Source organism: Sminthopsis crassicaudata, chromosome 3 (assembly GCF_048593235.1).
Source record: "Sminthopsis crassicaudata isolate SCR6 chromosome 3, ASM4859323v1, whole genome shotgun sequence".
In the NCBI taxonomy this organism is placed as follows: Eukaryota; Metazoa; Chordata; class Mammalia; order Dasyuromorphia; family Dasyuridae; genus Sminthopsis; species Sminthopsis crassicaudata.
The window spans coordinates 494,709,789-494,722,288 of record NC_133619.1 but is presented as its reverse complement, the minus strand read 5'-3'; the positions used below and the strand labels follow the sequence as shown (position 1 = coordinate 494,722,288).

Sequence of the window (12,500 nt, the reverse complement as noted above, 5' to 3'; positions counted from 1 at the left end):
AGAGGACAATGCAGAGCTGAACTGGTCCACCAAGGGATCAAGATGGGGGAAAGAGGAGAAAGTGGCCTGGGGAAATGATCATGAAAAGGACTGGGAAGGCAGAAGGAGAGGTGAAAAAGCTACCATTGAGTGAAAGGTGCCATTTTGCTTCCCAAAGAAGGATGGAGATCAAACTGGAGGCAAGTATATTATGAGATGGAAAGCACATGCTCAAATGGGATTGTCTCTATTTCACTATTCTGCTTCTATTTGGAGGGTGGAGATTAGGCAGGGAAGGGATACAGCAATAGAAAGAAGTTGAACCTGCATAGCTGGAGAAAGAATTTCCCTACTAACTTACCCTTTCCTCTTCACTTAAGGCACAGGAGAAAATGGAAGGTCTGAGGTCAAAGAGAAGGTTATTGTTCTTTGCACCAGAAGTTCTCCACATCCCCTTGGGAGATCACAGGAAATTGCCTTGTGCTGGCAAGATGGAATTCAGTTCTTTAGGACAGATGAAGGATGTCCAGCCTGTCCCCTTACTGCCTCCCTTCAGAGGAATTGCTAAGCCCTGCCAGAGATAGATGGTGCAAGCATTGCAAAGTTTGTCTTCTTGAGGAGGCTGGAATGGAGGCAGCAATAAGAAGTCAGGGGTAAAGTCTTTACAGAATTCCAGGGGCCTATCCACAGATTGTAAAAGACAGGGAATTTTGATCCTACTAAAATTTTGAATTAGAAAGGGAAAAGGAGGAGAGAGAGAGGGAGAAAGTCTCGGTGGTGTTTGAAGTTGGGATTCTGCTTGGGAGATGTTATTTAGTTTTCCTATTTGTAAGTGAGAATATTGGACTCCCAAATCCTTTCTACTTCTCCTATAATAAGTCATAAAAGGACTGTGATTCTCCTTTATGGAAAGAATCCCCTCTAATCTTACCCCAAATTAATGAAAACACAGATGTCTCCAGTATTCTGGTAGCTTTAGTTGTCTTTCTGGTTCACATACAGAACTGGAGAATATAAATGTAAGCTATTATAATCATTAGGAGCTTTAGCCTGAATGGTAAGAAATGCATTGGCGATGTTGAAGGAAAATCTTCATATGTTTCTACATGGAATGTTCTGACTTATCTTTGCCTCTTAGAATCCTTATCTTCAAAGCTTCAAAACTCAGTTCAGGAATAACCTTCTACTAGGTTTTCTTGTTGCTATCCACTCTCTCCTCAAATTATCTTGTATTTTCTTATTTCTATAAACATAATCATGGATTTTTAGTTGGAAGAGTTCTTAGGGATCTTGTCTAACCCTCTCATTTTATGGATGGGGCAGATGAAGTACTGTTGTTGCTTTTCCCTAAGACAGGGAGTCCATAAATGTATTTTTTAAAAATTGATAAGTATATTTTAATATGATTGATTTCCTTTGAAATCATATGTATCTTTATTAATGTAAAAGATACATTATTCTGAGGAGGGGTTCATGGGCTTCACCAGCCAAACATGTGCATGACACACAAAATAATTTAAGAACCCCTGCTTAGTCAAATGTAAACTCCCTGAGGACAGAATTAGCTTCTTTTGAATTTGTTTCTTCTAGTACCTAAAATAGTATGTAGCAAATATTAGATGCTTAATAAATGTTTGTTCAATTGGATTCACTGGCAAATCTTTGGACATGTAATATATAAACTTAAAAGAATACACCTTGGGATAATCTATTGTAAACCTAACCTATCATCTAATACTGACCTAGTCAGATGTGAATTGGTGAAAGTGATGGGGGCAGCTTCTATTGCTGGAAGTTAGTCTTGGTACTTGTCTTTGGTGTCTATGAAACAAGGTGAAGTTGGGAATAGCAGGAAAAAATATAATGCAGTTTATTTATTAGACCTCTTCCTCAAAGATTTAGAAATGATACCAGATTGAATCCTCATAGAGATATCCAAGGAAAAAATCACATGAAAAATCATACTTTTCCAACCCAAGATGGGATAGGAAGACTGAGCTTTGTGGACAAGATCTGCTCAGGGGCTAGCAGAGTATTCCAGCTCCCAGGAATGAAGTTCTAATATTTACAATTAGGCAGAAAATACCACAGGTTCAAAGACTCTCTGAAGCTCCTTTAAGTGTGGGACTCAGCACCATTTGCAGCCCTGTCCAGATTACAGATCCAGGGAAGAAGTGAGAGAGTAGAGAGAAGGTATATTATGGTCATGGGTCATAGTTGTATTTTAAGTGAGAAACAAATTTAGAATCAAGCAACGTGGCTCTGATCCTAAGATCAGAGGAGAAACTCATTTCTGGGTTTCAGATCGTGCTGAAGCTTACAGAAAATTTACAAGGGCATGATTCCTAAAACAAAGAAGAGCAGGAAGTTAGGTTCCTCTGCATCTGCAGATCCTGTCTGCTAGCTGGCCAAGAGAAGCTGAGTCCAGCAGCAGTTTACTGAAACTTTTAAACCAACAGGTGTCTTGCTGAGATCCAGATGTTAGTCAGAAACCTGCAGATTTCAGACAAGGAGGGCAATGAGTAGATTTTGCTCCATATTTTATCACTTACAAGTCATTGAAGGCTTGTAGATCACTAGCCTGAACTGTCCCAAACATACATAATATTCAGTACCCCAAGAAAGTCGCAGAAGTACTCAAGAAGACAAAAGCTTATTCCTGACGTTTCTTTTAAATGTACATAGAGCCTTGTCCTAAAATAAAGTCTGAAGTAAAGAAGTAGGCTAGAAGAATCAATTTCTTTTTTATTAAAGCTTTTTATTTTCAAAACAAATTCATAGATGATTTTCAACATGCATCCTTGCAAAACCTTGTGCTCCAATTTTTTCCCTTCCTTGCTCCCACCTTCTCCCCTAGATAGCAAGTAATACAATATATGGTAAACATGTGCAGTTCTTCTATATATATTTTCACAATTATCATGCTGCACAAGAAAAATCAAATAAAAAAAAAGAAAACAATGAGAAAAAACAATACAAACAAACAACAATAAAAAGTTAAAATATTATGTTGTGATGCACATTCAGTCCCCATACTCCTCTCTCTGGATGCAGACAGCTCTCTTCATCACAAAGACATTGGGATTGACCTAAATCACCTTGTAGTTGGAAAAAAAAACCACATCTATCAGAATTGATCATCCTATAATCTTGCTATTGCTGTGTACAATGCTCTTCTGGTTCTACTTATTTCACTTAGCATCACTTCATGTAAGTCTCTCCAGGCTTCTCTGAAATCATCTTGCCAACCATTTCTAGAACAATAATATTCCATAATATATTCGTATACCATAACTTATTCAGGCATTCTCCAACCAATGGGCATCCACTGAGCTTCCAGTTCCTTGCCACTACAAAAAGGGTTGCTACAAACATTTTTGCACCCATAGGTCCTTTTCTCTTTTTAATGATTTCTTTGAGATACAGACTCAGATAAACTACTAGCTAATGATATTAAAAAGAAAGCCAGTCAAAGGGGCTGAAAGGGAAGGAAATTATATCAATTATATCCAATGTTTGAAGTCTAGGAGTAGAGTACAATGAGCATTGAGGATGTTTCAGGTGGCACTGTTCAGAGAAGGAGAATTAAGAGTATAGGTATACCACTAAAGTGGTATTTATGCTTATAGAATGGGTTCCATGTATAGTGAGGACTGTCCCCCCACACATAGCATGGGGGTATCATTGGGTAATTCAAAGGGAGGCAGAATAGATATTTCTAGCCTCCTACCCCAACCCTTTTCCAAGTGTAACTTTAATTCCTGCCAGAGTAAGAACAGTAAGTTGGGTCTGGAGGCTACTCTCCCCTCCTTGGAAAGAGGGATATCAGTCTAGAATTATATCTATTTGCTCTTTTAAATATTGTTAGTCTGTAGTTTTTGAACAAGTTCAATTTCTCTTCTGTTTGTGGGGTCATTACTGGGGGAAAGCAGGATTCCAACTTCTAAAACCAAGACTTGAATCACTTCTCAGAAAATATCAGTTTCACAATAAACATATAGCAATTCTCAACAAAATCCATTTATCCAAATCAGCATCAAAACTGAAATTAGAGAAAGTATACATGGGAAAAATATACAGAGAATACAGAGTGAAGGAGCTCTTACACTGGGGGCAAGGTAACTGCTCCACAAAGAGGGAGACACAGAAAGACAGAAGGAGAGAGGAAGAGAGGGAGAGAGCAGACAGAGAGAAAAAAAACAGAGAGGGGGAGAAGGAGATGGAAAAAGAGAGGGGGAGAGAGATGGAAAAAGAAAGGGGGAGAGAGAGATGGAAAAAGAGAGGGGAGAGAGATGGAAAAAGAGGGGGAGAGGGATATGGAAAAAAGAGAGGGGAGAGAGATGGAAAAAGAGAGGGGGGAGAGAGATGGAAAAGGAGAGGGGGGAGAGAGATGGAAAAAGAGAGGGGGAGAGAGATGGAAAAAGAGAGGGGGAGAGAGATGGAAAAAGAGAGGGGGGAGAGAGATGGAAAAAGAGAGGGGGGAGAGAGATGGAAAAAGAGAGGGGGGAGAGATGAAAAAAGAGAGGGGGGAGAGATGAAAAAAGAGAGGGGGAGAGATGGAAAAAGAGAAGGGGAGAGATAGATGGAAAAAGAGAGGGGGAGAGAGAGATGGAAAAAGAGAGTGGGAGAGAGAGATGGAAAAAGAGAGGGGGAGAGAGAGATGGAAAAAGAGAGGGGGAGAGAGAGATGGAAAAAGAGAGGGGGAGAGAGAGATGGAAAAAGAGCGGGGAGGGAGAGAGATGGAAAAAGAGCGGGGGAGAGAGAGATGGAAAAAGAGAGGTGGAGAGAGAGATGGAAAAAGAGAGGGGGAGAGAGAGATGGAAAAAGAAAGGGGGAGAGAGAGATGGAAAAAGAGAGGGGAGAGAGATGGAAAAAGAGGGGGAGAGGGATATGGAAAAAAGAGAGGGGAGAGAGATGGAAAAAGAGAGGGGGGAGAGAGATGGAAAAAGAGAGGGGGGAGAGAGATGGAAAAGGAGAGGGGGGAGAGAGATGGAAAAAGAGAGGGGGAGAGAGATGGAAAAAGAGAGGGGGAGAGAGATGGAAAAAGAGAGGGGGGAGAGAGATGGAAAAAGAGAGGGGGGAGAGAGATGGAAAAAGAGAGGGGGAGAGATGAAAAAAGAGAGGGGGGAGAGATGAAAAAAGAGAGGGGGAGAGATGGAAAAAGAGAAGGGGAGAGATAGATGGAAAAAGAGAGGGGGAGAGAGAGATGGAAAAAGAGAGTGGGAGAGAGAGATGGAAAAAGAGAGGGGGAGAGAGAGATGGAAAAAGAGAGGGGGAGAGAGATGGAAAAAGAGAGGGGGAGAGAGAGATGGAAAAAGAGAGTGGGAGAGAGAGATGGAAAAAGAGAGGGGGAGAGAGAGATGGAAAAAGAGAGGGGGAGAGAGAGATGGAAAAAGAGCGAGGGGAGAGAGAGATGGAAAAAGAGAGGGGGGAGAGAGATGGAAAAAGAGAGGGGGGAGAGAGATGGAAAAAGAGAGGGGGAGAGAGAGATGGAAAAAGAGAGGGGGAGAGAGAGATGGAAAAAGAGAGGGGGAGAGAGATGGAAAAAGAGAGGGGGAGAGAGAGATGGAAAAAGAGAGGGGGAGAGAGAGATGGAAAAAGAGAGGGGGAGAGAGAGATGGAAAAAGAGAGGGGGAGAGAGAGATGGAAAAAGAGCGAGGGGAGAGAGAGATGGAAAAAGAGAGGGGGGAGAGAGATGGAAAAAGAGAGGGGGGAGAGAGATGGAAAAAGAGAGGGGGAGAGAGAGATGGAAAAAGAGAGGGGGAGAGAGAGATGGAAAAAGAGAGGGGGAGAGAGAGATGGAAAAAGAGAGGGGGGAGAGAGATGGAAAAAGAGAGGGGGAGAGAGAGATGGAAAAAGAGAGGGGGAGAGAGAGATGGAAAAAGAGAGGGGGAGAGAGAGATGGAAAAAGAGAGGGGGAGAGAGAGATGGAAAAAGAGAGGGGGAGAGAGATGGAAAAAGAGAGGGGGAGAGAGAGATGGAAAAAGAGAGGGGGGAGAAGTGTCTTAGATCTCACATAAGGAGAAATCCCCTCTCTGGTATAGCAAATTGGGGAATAGGGATATAGTGATGAGGACTGCCAGATTCTCTCATCTTCACAGTCTTTTTCTTCAGCAAAATGAGAGTGTGGTTGATCTCTTCTATCTTCCTTCTTGAAGATGGAAGCCAGAAACTCCTGATGTGACAACATTAAAGGCCCCAAGGAAGATTCTGACCTTCCATTCTCAACAACTCAGCTTTGTTTCTCACACAGTGCAGGGAATTCTGTGAGGAGGGATTTCTATACCAAGAGACTTCAGGACTGACGTTATACATATTTATTTTATTTCTCCAGCTGGATTGTAAACTCAATGAGGGCAAAGACAAAGTCTTATTTCCTTTACTCTTTCGTAAAGTCATTTATTTGTTTTCATTCATTCGTTTGTGTGTGTGTATATATCTATCTATCTATCTATCTATCTATCTATCTATCTATCTATCTATCTATATATATTTATATATATATTGCTGAGGCTGAGGTTACGTGACTTGCCCAGGGTCACACACAAGGAAGTGTTAAGTGTCTGAGACCAAATTTGAACTCAGGTCCTCCTGACTTCAGGGCTGGTGCTCCATCCACTGCCTGTAAAGGCATTTATTTGAATAAAAGATTCAATATATTGAGTGAGAATTGAGATCAGTCTCACCTCAATGCTCTATTCTGTCTTCAAGCCTAGGATCTCTTATTTCTAAAGAATTTTAAAACCTTTGGCTTGAATCAGGTGATTCAACAAAATGAAGAAAACCAAAAGTTCTTGGCCACATTTCATAGAGAGCATTATAGAATTTAGAACTGGAAGAGATTTTGGAGAGGATCCAGTTTAGTTTCTTTTTACACACGAGGAAGCTGAGCCCTGGAATAAGAGGGTGCTCAGTCTGAAATCACCCAGGTAACTTAGAAGGAATATCCTGCATGAACTTTCCCTTCTAAAACAAAATCCTTCCCTTTACCATCGAGGTCTCTTTCATGAACCCGGGTCCTTCCCAATCTCTTGGAGCTAGTTCACAGAATATATGCGCAAAAGGCCAGAGAGATAAAACACAGGAGAAGGAGCAGCCATGCTGATTCCGTGGTCCCCGGGGCCCTGCTAGGGGAGAGGTGACCCAGCCGAGGGCGGCCAGGTGGCTGTCTGGCCTTGGGCATCACAAAGGCCGCAGTGATCTGTGGGGGGCAGCGCATGCCAGGGGCTCTGGGCAGGTCAGACGGTGACAGCCAGCTTCACCCCACTGGCAGCCAGGGCCTGATAAAGACCTGATTGATTGGGGGAGTGCTTCCTGACAGCTTAATGAATGGCTGCAATTAGGGGGCCCCACTATGAGCTTCTGCAGTCACATAAGGTCCATTGTGGGCAAGATGCGTGCTGAAGTTCAAGGCCATAATATGGAATGAGAGCAACTCAAAAGATTTTCCACAGAGAGAGGGAGCAGATCTGTACGAAAATGTGTTTATGGGGCAGAACAAAGCATCCCCATTTCTTATGGGTCCATCTCTGAACCTCAGGGTCATCATGAATGATTAGCTCCTTGTAGATAGCTGAGGTCCTTTCCCTTGAGGTAATATGGTGATAGTAGCTGCCCTTGCCTTGATGGGAGAAACCTAATGAGCTTATGACCTGAAGGGGTAAAGATAGTCCCTCAGAGGTTGTCAGACAGCTCGGGGTATCGCTTTATCTGGGTCTTTTTTCCCCTCTCCCTTCTAACCCACAAATATTTAGGGGAATTTAATCCACATCTTTCAGATTTTCTCATGTTTTCTTTATCCAAATGTTGTTTGGTGAAAGTAGTTTGATGCCTGTGACAGTTCCCAAGACATTTTTAAGGTTTTTCTTAGAAGCAGGAAGTGACAGTGTGCCAAACGCCAAAGGAGCCAGCTTCTAATGATGAAGAATACAGTGAGTAATGGTAATAATGTGCCCAGAGAGAAAAACAACTCGGCTCATTCTTTGGAGCTAGTTCTAGAGAATTTGTGTGCTTGCTTTCTCGCATCACTGATGAGTGGACTTCCTGCTTTGGTTAGCAATATGGAGATTCTAGAGGAAATCTCGGGTATTCCAAGAGAGACTGAGAAACCGACTGGGGATATCAGAAGGGATTCGTCTATCAGGCAGGATGGGTGGGCTACCTTTAAGATCCCTTCCCCCAAACCTAAACGATGGAAACTTGAAACTTGACAAGATTTTTCCTGTTTTCACTCTGATTTTCAAATTTTTCTTAGTGAAAATTTATAAACGGTCCACCCTTTGGGTAACCCTTTTGTCTGTCTCTTCTCTCATTTTAAAAATTTCTGAGTAAAAAAGTTGTTAAATAATAAGTTGGAATGAAAATAGTCCTGGACTTGGAATCAAGAGAGCCTTGTGTTCTAATTGTGCCTTTCACAATTGTGGAATTACGAGCAAGTCTTTTAATTTCTCTAGACTTCAGTTTTCTCATCTGTATAATTGGCATTATAGTATCTCTAGCACTTATTTCATAGAATTATTATGAGGATCACAGGAAGATTGTGTTTGTAATGCCCTTTGTAAAACATAAGACACTAAGTAAGTAAATCTTGTGATTTATTGAGCCGAGGGGCTCTCCCATGTATTCCCACTCTTTGTGTCTTTGCCCCCTGGGGCCCTGCCATGGGCCCTTCAGCAGGTGAAGACCTGTCTAGCCTTTGGAATTCTTCCTTGCTGAAGAGAACCAAAATGACCTGACTAGGTTAGAGACAAGTTAGTGTTCGCCCATCACTGATGGGACCAACATGGGCTCAGGATGCTTGGTGACAGTTGGACCCAAATAGTGAACATTTGGGGTGGATTCTCTAATTTTGCACATCTTGTGTTTCCTTTGAGCTATTGCAACCCTGCTTTGCTGGTAGAGTGCAGCACCTTCTCCGAGAAGGGCACAGCATGTTGGGAGGGCCCATTCCAGGGACTCCCACGTAGTGGAATCAATTCTACCAAAGCCGATCAGAACCTTCTTATCAATATGTAGTCTCACAGAGTTGCCTTGGGGATACTAAGAGGTTAAATGGCTTCCCGGGGGCCCAGAAGGACCCCGACCTGGAGGCCATCTCTCTCCCATATTTCATACTGTCTCTGCTGCTGTTATCATTACTTCAGCTTTAGATTTTATTTTTTTAATAATAATTCCTCACATATGTGTAAAAATCACTGACATTTGCACACTATTTTCAAGTTAGAAAATAATTATATTATTATAATCCATTATAATCATGTCCATTATAATCCATTATAGTCCATTATAATCATGGCACCTTGTTACAACCTTTCCTACCATCACTTGATAATTCACTAAGCTCATTGCAAACAGCAAGCCTGAGAGAAAGAGACTATTGTGATACCCATTGGAATATAGCTTGCAGAGTCTATATAGGGCCATTTTACAGATGAGGAAATTGAGTTAAATGAATTGTCTAGGGTCATACAACTAGTAAGTGTCTGAGACTAGATTTAAACTTAGGCCTTCCTGACTCCAGACTTAGCATTCTAGAAAGTAGAACCCAGGTCTTCTACCTCCAACCAAGCCCACCATGCTTCTGTGCCTGTAACTAAGCTAAGCTGCTTCTCCTAACAAAATTGTCAGAGATCATGTCTTCTATTCCTTTGGAATTCTTTATAAAGGAATTAAGTGCATCAGGTGCTTAATATAATCGTTCTCTTAAAAGTACAAACACCATAAGAGTTTAAAGGTCTTTAACTGTGGCCCCCTTCTTTGCCCACTGGCTCCCCCAGCTTTGAAACACTCCAAGACTTGTAGAGGGGGCGAGCTGCTCAGTCTCTCGCTTTCTCTTTCACATATTGTTCCAGTTATGGCTTTATTGAATTATTTAAAATTATTTTTTTCTTTCAGTTATATGGCATGACTCTTGTTTTTCACACTCTGCTGTCTTACATGTTCAGCCTGAATCAAAGTTCAAAGTATTTCACAAGATGGTCTTGGACTGAAAACTAAAGAAACTAAGAAGACTGGACACTCCAAAACAAATTAGGTGCCAAATTATACAATTATACAATTTCATGTCATAGCTAAGCCCACAAATACATACTGAGGCTACTTTCCCCATTGCCCCAAGCTACACTTGGTGCTAGGATCAGCAAAAAATAAAATGAAAAAGACAAGCAGATCTGTTGCTTTGAATTTAAGTTTTGAATATCATCCCTAAGCTTTAGCTTTTAATACCACTATTCCTTTCTTCAAAAACAAACAAAACTAATAAAAAATCTAATTTGTTCTCCTATCCTCCCTTCTTTAAGTATATCACTTTCCCAGTTTCCCAGAGGCCTAACTGACATCTGAAGCACTAACCTCCTTTACAACATTTGCAGGAAATGGTTTAATCTTTACTTGAATATGTCTAGGGATGATAAATTCACTACTTTCTAAAGTAGCCCGTACCTTGTACAGCAAACTCTAAGGGAAAACATTTGGACGGTGGATAGAAACCTGATCAGAAACATTTGGGTTCAAGTCCCATCTTTGACAGATAATGAATGTGTGATGTTGGACGAGTCACTTAACCTGTCAGTCTTCTAGGCAGCTCTGAGTCTAGGTTTTAGAGATAATGGTGACCGGCTGTGGGAATTTTTTTCACTCTGGAGTTCCCTATCTCTGTAAAATCACATGTCTAATGCCTATCTAATATTAGGAAGTCTGTCATTATATTGTGAACTAACTTCCAGCTATTAGTCCTAGTTCTGATCTCCAAGGCCAAACAAAGTAAATCTAATTTATCTTTTCCATGAGAACCATTCAAATATTTGAACAGTGTTTTTCATTTTCTCCCCCTGATTTCCTTCTCCCTTCCCTACGCCTTGGAACAAATAGCCTTAGTTCCTTCAAACAATCATCATGTGGTATAGGTTCCAATTTGTCCCCATCATTGTTACTCTCCTGTGGAAAAACTCTATCCTATCCATGTTCTTCCTTAAAATGTAGTGCCCAGAACTGAACACAATATCTGGATTGGGGACAACATTCATATTATCACCCTCCATCTGGATCATATATTAGTGTCAAAATAGCCTAAATCCACATTCAATTTTTCTGGATGCTGCAGACTTATGATGGTTAAAGGATTAAGGATGATTTTGGCAGGATTCAGTCCAATAGTAAGTTAAACCCAATCTACCATTATTCTTGGGATGGACAAAAAAAATTCAAGTTTTTTTTTTAGCACATTTAGGAATGAGCCATTAATGATAGAGTTAACATGTATATTCCTGAACTTGTATACTAATTTGACAACTTTCACCCCAGGTTTTGAACATTAATCATCTAAGATTTTGTGTAGAATCTCAGACCTGGTAAGGACCCCAAATGTTATTTATTCCAAATTTCAGCTCTTTAGGGATCCTTTCAACAACATCAATGGCAAATTATCAAATCAGCCTCCACTTGAATACCTCCAGTGACAGAGAACTCAGTATGCTTGTGGTGGCTTAGACTACTTTGAGACAACTCTTAAGTGGGAGAATATTATTCCTTATGTGATGCCAAAATCTGTTTCTCTGAAATGTATTTATATTGCTTCTAGTTCTGTTCCCTGGATTTTTGAAAAGAACAAGTCTAATTCTTTTCCCAGATGGCAGCCTCTCAAATATTTGAAGGCAGTTATATGGCATCAACTCTTTCTTCCCCCTTCTTTCCGTTGAAGACCAAGAACAGATAGATGCAAGGCATTCGACTATTGATCTCCTTCTAGATTGCTATCTCTCCTTGATTCCCTACTCCATTGGCTCCATTCATTCAACCTGTTCTAAGTTCATCTACTTATACTCTTGTGTAGTCCCTATTTTGCCACCTTATTCACAAAGATATAATGAAGCACTCTGTCAGGTTTTTTTTTTTTTGGTGAAATCCAGGTTGTGAATATAGCATTGCCTTAAATTGCCAGTCTGGTAACCCTGTCAAAAAAAAGGATATAAGATTATGATGGTCTGAGTTGTTTTTGAAGAAATCATGCTGTCCGTCGTCTCAATTTGTTTATACAAATTGTACAGGATTGTGATATCTTGACTATTCATGGAATTTTCAGAGTAGTGATTTGGATGTATTTGTAGATTTAGGGTTGAACCCAAGCAAATTTGAAGTAGGTTGAAGTCTATTCTTTCTTTCCAGGTGCTACTACCTCCAAGAAACTTCCTCTGAATCCTACCCACTGCTTTAGGTGAAAGTGATCTTTCCTTCCTTTATTTCCTCATAGCATTGTTCCTGGATGACTTCTCTTTTCTTGCTGAATTCTCCCTTGTATCAATACTAATTATGTTCACATAAAGATATAATTATAGTGCATGTTCCTTGGAAACAGGGATTTTGTCCTATCAATCTTTGTACCCCCAGCCTCTCCAGCTCTGTACTTTGTAAATGGTAGGTGCCCCATTAATTGGCTTGAATGAAATTAAAAGATTGTTTAATGCAAAGGAGTGAACTAGATATAGTCTAAACTCAATGCAATGAAGCAGGCCAGTGTAGGAAAT

At 40.8% G+C, this 12,500-nt stretch overlaps 1 long non-coding RNA gene across 1 annotated transcript in view; it reads left to right on the top strand.

The window, feature by feature from the left end:
* The window catches only part of LOC141559723 (uncharacterized), a 43,285-nt gene that overhangs the window by 15,726 nt on the left and 15,059 nt on the right, over positions 1-12,500 (top strand). The gene's annotated exons all lie outside the window — the stretch shown is intronic.